The sequence below is a fragment of the Gopherus flavomarginatus genome, chromosome 2, assembly GCF_025201925.1.
Source record: "Gopherus flavomarginatus isolate rGopFla2 chromosome 2, rGopFla2.mat.asm, whole genome shotgun sequence".
Classification (NCBI taxonomy): domain Eukaryota; kingdom Metazoa; phylum Chordata; order Testudines; family Testudinidae; genus Gopherus; species Gopherus flavomarginatus.
Genome location: NC_066618.1, coordinates 58,992,782 through 59,005,437, shown reverse-complemented (window position 1 = coordinate 59,005,437; position 12,656 = coordinate 58,992,782).

Below are 12,656 nucleotides of genomic sequence, written 5' to 3'. Positions count from 1 at the left end.
CAATGATTTTTTTCCCCTGCTGCTACCTCCATCCAACATTCGTTGATTAGTAGTAAAGCCAGACCAACATGGGCACAAAGAGGACGGATATCTGTGAAGGCACGCAGTAATAACTGGCATACCAGACTAATGGTATGCTGTCTATTCCAGTGTCAAAAATGAAAGAGAACAATGCAGGAGGTTTCAGATGAAGATTAAAAAGAAGAAAAATCAGGCTTCAGGTCCTGAGCTGTGGCCAAAGAACATTTGAGGTGCCTCTGAAGTCAAGGTGCAGAAGGAGCCTTAAATCGCCTATGTATTCCTCTGATCCAGGACTTATCTCCGCTGAGCAATTAGAGCAGCCTATGCTGCCCTACATAACACCAGCTGCCTATGGTTGCAAGTGTTTTAGTACTTGGAAACTGCTGGGGTGAGAGAGAATACAGCCTGCTTGGGCCATGTTGTCTGAGGCTGGTGTGGGAGCGGTGATGATGGCTACACATCATCACAGGATCCTTCTACGCATGGAAGGTCCTCTGGAGCTACTTAAAGCAAACTGGGACTAGTGCAGCAGCTAGCACAGCTGAGGAAGTGGTAAATTTATGCCTTAAAGCATGTGAATTGATAGTCCCTGTAATTTTGTTAATCCTGGTAGCTGTAAATACTCAGTTTATTAATGTAAGATGTACCTTATTTATATGTAGTATAAAAGAATGAAAATGCTGTACACTAGAGCCATATTTTCCTTATGAATTAATCTGTAGCACAAGTTTACAGCAGCTGAGGATCTGGTCCAGCTGTCTACAGTGTGTGCTCCCAGGGGGCCTCAGAAAGAGTGCTGGATGGTAATGCAGCCTCTGTGGATCTCTTGCCCTAAAGCAGGGCATAGCTGTGCAAAATTTACTGAGTTTTAACTACTGTGTAACACATGTATCTAGATCAGGTAAGGGCTGAGTACAGGTAACACCTTCAATAACGGTTCTAGCCTCCACCCACCACCACTTCCTGGATACATATCTGTGTATTCCTAGCCTGAAAGGCCTAATCCTAAAAGCATTAGACACCCAGCCCCAGTGAACATCAATGGTTATTGAGTATTTGCCTCAGTTAAATCCCTTTGAAAATCTCCATCACCCATTTTATCTGCCCTTTCTTGATAAATGTTAGAGACAAATGCATTCTGAGACAAAAGGGAACACTGTTCTATTCAGGTTTTTATATCAACACTCCTCCCCTTTGCCCTAGTGTCTGAGCACTTTCCTGAAGTGCATAAAGTAGTGTGACTCACATTTATTACCCCCCCCCTTTTCACCTTCCTTCTTTCCAAGGGGAAAATTATGTGAGGGATTTTACGTCCGCTCTGTGTGTGTTTGTTATGGAAAGACCGGTCAAAGAAAAGCACCTTGCACTTGGAACGGAAAATGGTGAGATTGGAGGCAGTTCATAGGTCCTGTGGGAATTAAGTTCATAGCCCTTGACTGCCCCGATAAAGCTTTGTCTCCTTCACAGACAAGCTTAACATTTCCATAATCACTAGTATGCTACATGTAAACTGGTGCAGAACAACACATGGAAATACCTGATATTTAAACAACAAACCAAAATATAAGGGCTAATGTCACCACACCCTGTCATCCTCTGACTTGACCCATGGAAAGCTGTTGCTGCATCATATCCTCTTTTCAAGTAAAACTTTAAAATTGATTGGGACTGAGCTGCTCTTCACCTTGTATTCTACAGAGATCCCGCTCTAGAATGTCCATGGCTTTCAAGAACTGAAGCAGATCATGTTATGTATACAAAAGCAGTTGAAGGCATATTTGATACATACTATAACCAGAACGTACTGTACCAGCAAACACATTATAGTCAGTATATTTGAGGAGCTCTTCTGCAGCAGTTGCCTGTCTGAGTTTATCATCTCTGGAACTATGGCCTCAGATAATGATGCAATCATAATTCAACCTATAAAAATGGTGGCCATAGCCACATACTATGCCTGTATCACAAAAGACTATCAGAATTCATCATTAACTTCATGCATTTAAACCCAAACCATTGCATGCACTGTGAGACTAGTGTTTATGATTGATATCATGTCACAAAAGCATGTACAGCTCTGCATGACATCTAATGCAGGTCTCCAGTAATCAGAAAACATCATTTCTCTCATTCATAAATTTTAAGGCTAGAAGGGCCCATTGTGATTGTCTAGTCTGACTTCCTGCTTCACATCCGATAGTTGTGCTTGATGAACTAGAGCAATATATTTTAGAAGATCATCTAAACTTAATTTAAAAGTGTCCAGAGGTGGAGAATTCACCACAACTCTTGGTACCTTATTCTAATTGTTAATTACCCTCGCTGTTAAATGTACACCTTATTTCTGGTCTGAATTTGTCTAGCTTCAATTTCCAGTTATTGGTTCTTGTTATACCTTTGTCTGCTAGGCTGAAGAGCCTTCTCTTATCTATTTCTGTTCCCTGCGCATACTTACTAATTGCGATCAAGTCATCCCTTAACCTTTGTTAAGCTAAATAGATTGTGCTCCTTAAATCTTTCACTGTAAGGCATGTTTTCCAATCCTTTAATCATTGTTCCCATTGGAAGTAAAGGCATCCTTTGAATGGTTTTCTTGTAGTGCATTTTCACCCAGTATAATACTGTGAGATGGAATGGCCCCAGATGGATAATCTGAGGGCTATAAGACTTTTAGCAGAATGTTTTCTTATTAAAAAAGTCATTTGGATGCAGCCTTTGGAGAGTGTTTGTTTTCCTATGAAATGGGAGGTGTGTCAGGGATTCAATCCCTCCAAGTGCAAATATCAAATGAGCATTGGTGGCAAGTAACATAGGCAATGGCAGGAATAGCAATATAGACAAGTCCAAGCTCAGTAAAGTATATGTGGGCTCTACTCCTGCACTCATCCATTCAAAGTCATTATTTGTTTCTGTCAAGTGAACTTGACAGTGTATAAAGTAATATTTTCAAGCCCGCCTCTGCCATTTATCAGTGCTTTGGAGTAATAGGACATCACACAATGTCCAGGGCAGTAACAGAATTGGAGAGCATTTCCCAGGCATTGTGCTCTATGGATTTTTAAAGACCAGTAGCTATTTATATTGCATAGGAATATAGTGCTTCCACTAGCATTTCTGTCAAACTTCAAAGGTGTAGCCTCTAAATGTAAGTTGACAGGAGGCTCGTGTCTGAGAATTCAGGGTTTCATTTTACCAATATTCTTGACTAAACTAGCTATACACAGTCTTCAAACCAAAGTGTCTTTGAGAACAAAAGAAACTAAACTTCAATAACATTGACCAGGGGTATAAATAATAAAATACCAATGCTTGACAGAGGTGGCAGCATTGCTTGATCCCCAGTTAAGAAATCTGAGAAAACTGAAGCCATACAATAGTTGTAGACATTGATTATAGGAGAATGTGCTTCTGAACAGACTGCTTCTCTCTCACTCCCATGTTTGGGACACAAACCTCAGGAAAAACAGTTTCTGTTCAAACTTTGTGTCCATATAAAAAAGTAAGATGATGCTGATATTACTGCCTTAGAACACCACCATCACAGCCACAGTGCATAAGAAGGTGTGGGAATAATAGTGGTGATTTGAGGGCATGATGGTAGAAGAATTACATACACTTAGAATTAGCCACTTTGCAACCAGTACCTTCCCATTAGAGAACACTGGAGATGTACACATCTGATATAAAAACTGACCAAATATATATATATATTTAAACAGGTGATAATCTCCATTTGATGTTTTAAAATTTATTGTTAGAATAATACCTTAGTATTAAATATTAAGGTATTTTCTTACAAAGTCAGGAATTTTGATAAGAATATACACTTTTCTTCCTTCGATATTACGCTGCATGCATAAGTCTTTATTAGGAGTTTGATCTAGACTTATCTAGCTGCAAAAATTATATAGTGGGCTTCAGAGAGAATGGTCTGCAGTGAATTTACTACTATTCTAAATTCTCTCTTTTTGGAGATTTAAAAGATGCCCTGGATATTTAATTCACCTGCTTTGAAAATGTCTAAATTCCACAGCTTTCACAAATATATTCTCATCATGATGAGCTCTAATCTTGAACATTGCTCTTCCATGGGATCTATGATCCTATGTATTAAGAGTTCTATATGGATCTGATCTTGCAATCCTTGCATTTCCAAAACCCTCACTGAATCATAAGGACCTTGATTCTCTCCTACACCTATGCTCTATTTATGCAGCGTAAAGTGACTTCAGTGGATTGGAAACTGCAGCCCAGGGAATTCTGGATCAGACCTATAATTGTAAAGTGGTAGTGTTCTGACTGGTTCACAAGGTTTCTCTATAGTGCTTCCAATAAATTGTGGTTATTTGGGGCTCACTGCTGTAGCCAGTTGCCAAATATATCATCTTTGTCATCTCCTCTGACATATTCAGTAACCCTGAATACTATTATAAGTTTTCCCACTTCATTGACTATATTTTATCTTGTGTAATTTTATTTGGAAAATCATAATAAAAAAAATAAGTGTAAACAGAGTGAGACCAAAGTTTCCGACTGTGGCTTTACCTTGATATCTTTACTCAATGGGGGGAGCCTAGTACAGGAAAAAAGAGAAAAAATAACTAGGCTTGAAAGTTATTTGGACAGATTTGGGAAAGATTTATTGCAACACTACATAAAAAGCCTAAAAATCATGTCTGCAGGAAATTAGTTACGCATTCCAAGAGACTTTTAATATGGAAATCTGGGACTTGCTCTTTGGTCTATTATTCCATGACAATACAATGCCAGAGAAACTTCCCGTCCTGTCTCCAATTCTTCTAGAAAACTGGAATCTTGACAGAATCTTACCTTTAATGTTGTAAAGGACTATGTGAAGTAATTAACAGGTGATCTCACCTTGCTGTCTACTTTGCCAAGTTTCTAGGAAAAGTGATATGTAGGTGTCTGAAGAGATAAGGAGAAATCTGGCATAACTCTCACCACGGTTTCTTCCTGTACCTTATGATACTTGCACTGGACTGGACTGTGGGTGGGTCTTGCATGTGTATGTAAGAAAGACATTGCTCGGCCACAGCTGATTCCTTTGAGCATAAGGACTGCTCCTAGAAAGGGGAGGATAAAGGTGCTCAAGATTATAGTTCTGAGTGTGAACATTTGTTATTGTTCAGTAAAAGATCAGAGATTTTAGAGAAGGAACAAAATAGAATCAGGGGAAGAAAGGCTTGTCGGAAGGAAAGGGGCACTAGGAAGAAGAATGAGATATAGAGAAGAGGAGTTATCAACAGGTTTGAATAACTGTAAACACCTGATTTTTCATGGACTACACAAACCTACAGTATTTAGGTTTCCCAGTGCTGATGGAAGGCAGTTGTGAATAATTGCCTTGGCAGGGCCGTTTGAATGCAAATGAAATACTACCTTCAAGTCAATGTTACTGTAATTATGGTGTCCAACTGAGTAATAACAATAACAGACAATGGATTAAGTCTAATGTTTATTGGAATGCAGCTACTTTCTACTACACTCTAACTAGTTCTCCCAGCTTAACATTCCTCTACCGCTCAAGCCCCTACTAGTGTGTCCTGCAGTAGTGTAACTGGATCAGAATCTGGCATGCAACATGCAAAGATACAGCAAAACCTCTCTGTTACTGGATTCTTCACTCCCCTCAACAACAAGAAAATCTCTGGAAAACCTCTCTGCCTAGCAAATGTTTTCTAGTTTATTTATTTACATTCTCCTCATGTATGCACAATAATCAATGCAAACATGTTTTTTTCCAGGTTCTCTAGGTGATACTTAAAATTGCAGCATAGAAAGGACACACTTATCTTCCCTTTTCAGAATGTCTTGTGTTATATCAGTTATGACATACAACCATTAGCAGTTACCTAAAAATCAGCTGTGAGAGGAGAAATGAACTAGTAGTGAATCTTGAATGTTAAGATACAATAAGAGATTAACAATCATGTAATCTATCAGAGCAGTCAGTGTTCTGTCCCCCCACTTCACCAATTCAGAGTGCACTTCACTGTCTGTCACACTGCTTAGAAGCAACACATTCTTTCTTGCAGGCTAAATATAGATGGGAATCTAGGTAACACACTAGCCTATAAGTACAGTTATCTTACATTTCTACATAGCATTTTTCATAGGCACCGAGTCCATGGGTGCTCCAGCCCTGTAGCACCCATGAAAAAAAAAGTGGGTGCTCAGCACCCACTGGCAACTCCACAGATCAGCACCTCCCCCTCTCTCTCATGTCTCCCACCTGCTGGTGGTCTCATCGATCAGCTTTTCCCCCCTCCCTCCTAGTGCCTCCCATGGATCAGCTGTTTAGCAGGATGTAGGAGGGGTGGAGGGGGGGGAAGAGGCACGGTGGGTGGGTGCTTGGGGGAAGGTGTGGAGTGGGAGCAGGGCCTGGAGTGGTTGGGGGATGGTGTGGAGTGGGGGCAGGGCCTGGAGTGGAGCAGAGGTCAAGCACCCCCCAGCAACTCATAGGATACACCCTATGGCACCTTTAATCAAATACATAAACTGTAGAAGGCTACTCCCTCCACCATAGAAACACAAGAGAAAACATCGTTTAACAGCACTCTGTAAGAACACCGCACAATTTAAGACAAAGTCATAGCCACTTGAATCAACAAGGGCAATTTTAGACTGGCAAAAGGGGTTAAATTCTGGTTCCCAGGACAATGTCCCAAAAAATCATGCTGGGGAACTGATGCAAAGCTGACTCATTAGTTGGTGTCAATTTGCTCAAATCCCCAACACCAATGTCATTTCCTTCCAATCATTTATCTATCTTTGTTATAGTTGCACCTAGATGCCCTAGTTGACTGGACTTTCTCTGTATGCTGACTGGCTGTTGGATCCAATTCTCCCCCTCCCTCACAGCCCCTTCATTTCAGCATCACTTGTCCCTCTTACGCTTCTCACCCCACTTCCCTTCAATATTCCTCTACCTTGGAGTAGTGGGAAAATAATCACGGAACTACCATGAAGTTTGCCACCACCACACTGTTCATTCTGCTTCTGTGATACACCTTTTCTCCACCCTGTGGGTGGCTTGTCTATTTAGATTATAAACTCTTTGGGCAGCAGATCCTCTTTTAGGTCAGTACAATGGGGTCCTGGCCCTTCGTAGGCACTATGATAATGCAAATAATAAGTAATATTGGCCCTGCCAAAGACTGCTTAACGTATGTGAGCTGACAAGATCACAAGCCAAGGTAGTGTATAGATAATCTCAAATAGCATTCTTTAACAGTTTTAGAACAAGAGGGTAGTGGATTTAGCATAGAATCTTTGGAATTTTAGGGGACTGGATAAAATATAAGTAACTAATAAAAGATTATTGGAATGTATTAATACATTAAGTGTGTTAGACTTCCATGCATTGACTCACATGCATTTTTTTATGATCTATCGAGAAATTCACCCAGTCAAGATATGTTGAAGGCAGACAGACTTTTGGGGCATCTGTTCATCTGACAGAATGCAACATTTGTTTCTTTTTCAAAGATGAAAAGTAGGGAACCAGGTTGCAGCCTGCCTTTTCTGGCATTAGCGAGTTACTCTGATTCTATGGCATGACATGTTGATTAACAGCGCTATCACTGCCAAAGTATTGTCTCTGTTAACTTACCCCCACATAAAAGTAAAGTGTTGTTAGAATTATATGCTAAACAGGGAGCAAAGAGGCTGTCATCATAGGACTTCGATATTATTTGAACTGATATGGAAAAGAGAAATATGTAGTTTTTCTGCTCACCTGGTAGACAGACTACCTCAGCAAAACGCAGACAAAAATTCTACAGTAATGTGCAGATGCAATGAAGCAAGCCTCTAAATCAATTGTGAGGACTAAGAGAGCTCTGCTAATTGGTTGTCAGCTTAGTCTCATACATCAGTTGGCAGATCCAGTGCTCGCGTTACATATCACAGGAGCTCAAAACAGAAGTTATGTGCTTGATGCTGGAATTACTGGGCTAGGTTTTGTGGCCTTTGTTATGCAACAGGTCAGACTAAATAATCATAACAGGTCTTGTTGGCTTTAAAATATCTGAAAAAAAATCCTAGCAATGAAAAGGCAGAGACCTGTGGAGAGAAATAGGAGAGTAGTATTCATGAAATACTGTCTTTGGAAAATGTTAGAGAAATAATCTTGACAGATTGCATTCAATAAAATTCTCTGTGAGCCCATATATAGAACATTTTCTAATTAAACTCATTAAAATTAAATTGTGTACCTTTCACGGTCCCACTTTAAAACACAAATCAAAACCCACACAAGCACAGGGCTATATTAACTCAGAGTAAACTGTACTCTTGTGCACAGACTAGTCTAGTAGTAGCTATAGGATAGTTCTGCCTGGAGTCCCAACACAGATCAGCGCTCCGTTGGTCTCAGCGTTGTACAGACACACTGTATTGGAAAATGTAAGAGAGAATCTGTGCACTCGAGCACTTATGCTCTAAATAAATAAGATAAAGAAATGGCAGGAGGGGAAAGACAGGCACAAAGACATGAATGATGTGACTTGACTTGTCCAAGGTCATATAGCCACTTGCAAGGCCAGGAACAGAACCCTGGTTTCCTGACACTGCTTTGACATCCCACACTCTTCAAATAAATCCTCGCATTGCAAGGACCAGCAGCTTGGTGAGGTCTCATATTGGACAATGGGAGATGTCTTTTTGATAGTTTTAGACCGGGGATGAAAATGTGATAACAAAAGATCTTTGTCAGAGTTGACAATCCGTTTCCAAGGACGGTAAATGGTTCTATAAAATACGAAATTCCTGCGATTCCTAAGACCATAAGAATGACCAAAGGTCCATCTAGCTCAGTATCCTGTCTTCCAACAGGCCAATGCCTGTTGCCCCAGAGGGAATGAACAGAACGGATAGTTACCAAGTGATCCATCCATCCCCTGTCACCCATTCCCAGCTTCAAGTACATAATGTTTTTTGTTGTTTTTTTTTTGGTGCTGGGGAAAGCTGTACTACCATGGTTTCTATAACAAATTTCTGACCCTCGCTGTTCTCCCCCCATTATGATTTTGTTCATAGCCTAATGAACTCTAATAAAATGCCAATGAACACAATTACATTAGTAATTAGGAGTCAGCTTGGAGGACTGCCACCCGACCACCCCCTCATGGACAGGAGTGCCTCTGCAGGCCTCTGCATCTGTTTCTCCCTTCTTCGGGGCTCCTTAAACAAAACTCCATGCAATCTTGCTCATCCACTCACAGCCCTTCTTGGGGGTCTGGTTTCTTTATTAATACAAAGTTCCAAACACAACAAACATTCCACACCACCTCGAGCTGGGCCTAGCCCCTCCTCCTGAGGTGCTGTCTCTTTCTGCTGTCTGAGCAGCTGGAGAAGATGCAAGGCCTGACCTGCCTTCTCCCAAAGGGGAACAAAACTTTCAGCTGGATCTTCTTATCCAGCCACAACTCCCCTCTTCAGGAACCGTTGCCAGAGACCCACCTTCCCTGCAGCTTTACTCTGCAGTCCCTCTTGCTCTACCCTCACTGAACTCCCGCTTACCATTTATATCCTAGGTGCAGCCCCACCCCTTCAACTGGCTCAACTGGGAGCTGCTCCTCAGGCACAGGGGCACTGGACCTATTTCAATCAATGGGCCAGCCACTCTGTGACAAGGGCTCTAATAAACTTGATGCAACTGCCTTTGTATACTAGTCGCTAGAAAAAAAAGTCTCTGTAGATACAATAAAATAAAATGTACAGAAACAGCATAAATCTCCTTACTGATTGCTCTCAGGCGTGCCTCAGTAGTGTGCCTTGTCACCACTGGTCAATATGCCTTAGCCTAACTTTCTTCACACACCAAAGTTGTATGTGTCTGGTACAGTCCCTAGTCTTTCTCCATAATTTCAGAGTTTTAGGTCAGAGTGGGCCATCATGTCTTCTGGTCTGACTTCCTGTCTAGCACAGGCCATTACATTTCACCCAGATATTCCTATATTAGGCTCGAAGTCTTTAGTTAGACCAAAACATTTGAGTCCTCAGGAAACTGAACTGTGCACCACAGGCAGAGAACAAGTGCTATGAGATGGGGGGCTCTAGGGTCAATGTTCCACTTAAGGGATTGGCAATCTTTGGCACATGGCTCACCAGGGTAAGCACCCTGGCGGGCTGGGATGCTTTGTTTACCTTCCGCGTCCACAGGTTCGGCCAATCGCGGCTCCCACTGGCTGCGGTTTGCCGTTCCAGGCCAATGGGGGTGGCGGGAAGCTTACCCTGGTGAGCCGAGTGCCAAAGGTTGCCAATCCCTGTTCTACTTAGTGGCTGCTCTACCTACTACAGGCAGTTATTATGTAGATAGTGGCAGCTGTGTGTGAGATGCTTGGCAGCCAAAGTGCTCATTTTATCATTAGTTGTTGTCTGTTTTGTGCAGTTCTTGCATTCTGTCTGCCATGTAGCTAGTTCCTGCCTCAGAATTCTCATGAGACTCACAACTTCACTCGTTTTCTATTTTTATGTTTGTGCCTACTACAATGAGGCCCTGAGCCTTGATTAAAGGTTCTAAACACTAACATAATACAAATGAATAATAATAAACTTATAATGTAACCAGACATACATACGATCAGACCAACACTTATGGAAAAACTCCTATCCCAGCACACAGCCAAAGTCATAAAGCTGCAATGCTGAGGCAGTAATTCTTCCCTTAGCTAACAGAAAGGCAGCGAAGCTGATCTGTGGTCACTGCTACACCCTCAGGACCCCATTGTGCTCCGTCAAAATTCTAAGGCCCTGGTAGTTCTGTTCTTACTTCCTTGTGCTAATTAAAATAGAATGTAAAGCTACAGTTTTAAGGATAGTTTCTTCTGCTTCCTTTGGCACTCCTGGTTCCTGACATTCATGTTTACATGTAACCCTAGCCCGACTAGTGATATATGCAAAGAAAGGTGTAAGAACTGGGTGAACAACTAGCAGCAAACAATTGACTCAGCAAACTTAATCCCATGTTCTGTCTGTGATTTATGCGCTGTTCCTTGATTGGATGGCTCCCAAATCTACAAAGAGCCACTATCTACCTCTGGCATGAACACTTCTGTGAATACATAATCATGACACCTTCTCTTTCCACAAACATTCTTGCAAACAAAAATTCACACAGATGAACCTTCACAGGAAGGGAACAAAGTGCAAGAGAATGCACTTATTATGACTAAATATTACAAGGCATATTTTGAAACCATTGTTCGATGTGATTCTTTGAATTGTAAAATACAAAGGCTAGCGTCAAAACTAGTTGCCTTTACCTTGTAAAGTGGCATTTGATATTGGGGGGAATAATTTAAAGAAACCACAGTGCTCATCACAGCAGAAGCTTTTGCTGCTAGGTTCAGCCAATTTTCCCAGTTTTATTTCTTACCTCATATAGTACAATATGTTAACTGGGCTAACAGGATATTGGGCTAGCTTGGAGCTGAGACAGTGACATCTGGCATCCAGGACGGCTGCAATGTGATTGTTCCTTTCTCCTCCTTTCTCTCTGTGCCTATTCCCCACCCCCACCAAATTCTCCACAAAAATTGGCAATAAAGGAGAAGGGGAGGTGGGGTAGGCAAGAATAAGCAATAATAAATGGCAACAGCTGAGCTGAACTATGAGTGGTTGGTCTGAAATGAGAGGAAAAAATGTTTTGTTCTCAGAAAACAATGGAGAAGTAGGAAACTCCATTGTATCAGTTGTTACTAGCTGCTTCCATTTGTTAGATTTTATTGTGAAAGAATAACAGAGGCTGCTAGAAACCCAAATGGATAGTATCATACAATTAATAGGAAATCCAATATAAAATGAAATATGCAATCCAAGTCAACCATTAATATTTCACATTTTTTCTGAGTATTTTCAGCTAGTATATCTTTACAAATATATTACATTTAGCCAGGGCTGGCTTTAGGCCGATTCCTCCAATTTCCGTGAATTGGGCCCCAGAGCATCCAGAAGAGGGGCCCCGCAAGACAACTGCTTCCAAGGAAGGACCCTCAGCCAAAGTGCTGCCAGAAACAGTGGCAACCAATTGAGCTGCCACCGACTTGCCACTGCTGTGTTCAGCAGCAGCTCAATCTCTGCCGCTGTCTTCAGCGGCATTTCGGCCACAGCTCTTTCAAATCGGGCCCTGCATGTCTTAAAGCCGCCCCTGCATTTAGCCACTCTGGAGTCTGAGGGCTGGTTATTATTAGGCACACAAGTCATTTGCTTATTCTCAAACCATATCCCACAAACATATTAATATACAATATCATTCCACTTTGTGTTTGAATTGATTTTAAAATTATTTAATCCTGAGACCTTTATGTAGTTTATTACTTAGTGGCTGGTGCCAATGAGTAGCCATTTCGACTGTCAAGTGGAGGCTGGTGCAAAGGTGACTTTAAGATACCTTGGTATTCCTCCAGTCCTGGGTTGATTCTGCACTGGTCTGATTGTGGAAGTTAGAGCAGCCAAAAGGTTAAGTATGCTCTGGTTAAGTATGTTAGGGTTAGAATTTTAGTCATAGAATATTAGGGTTGGAAGGGACCTCAGGAGGTCATATAGTCCAACCCCTGCTCAAAGAAGGACCAGTCCCCAATTAAATCATCCCAGCCAGAGATTTGTCAAGC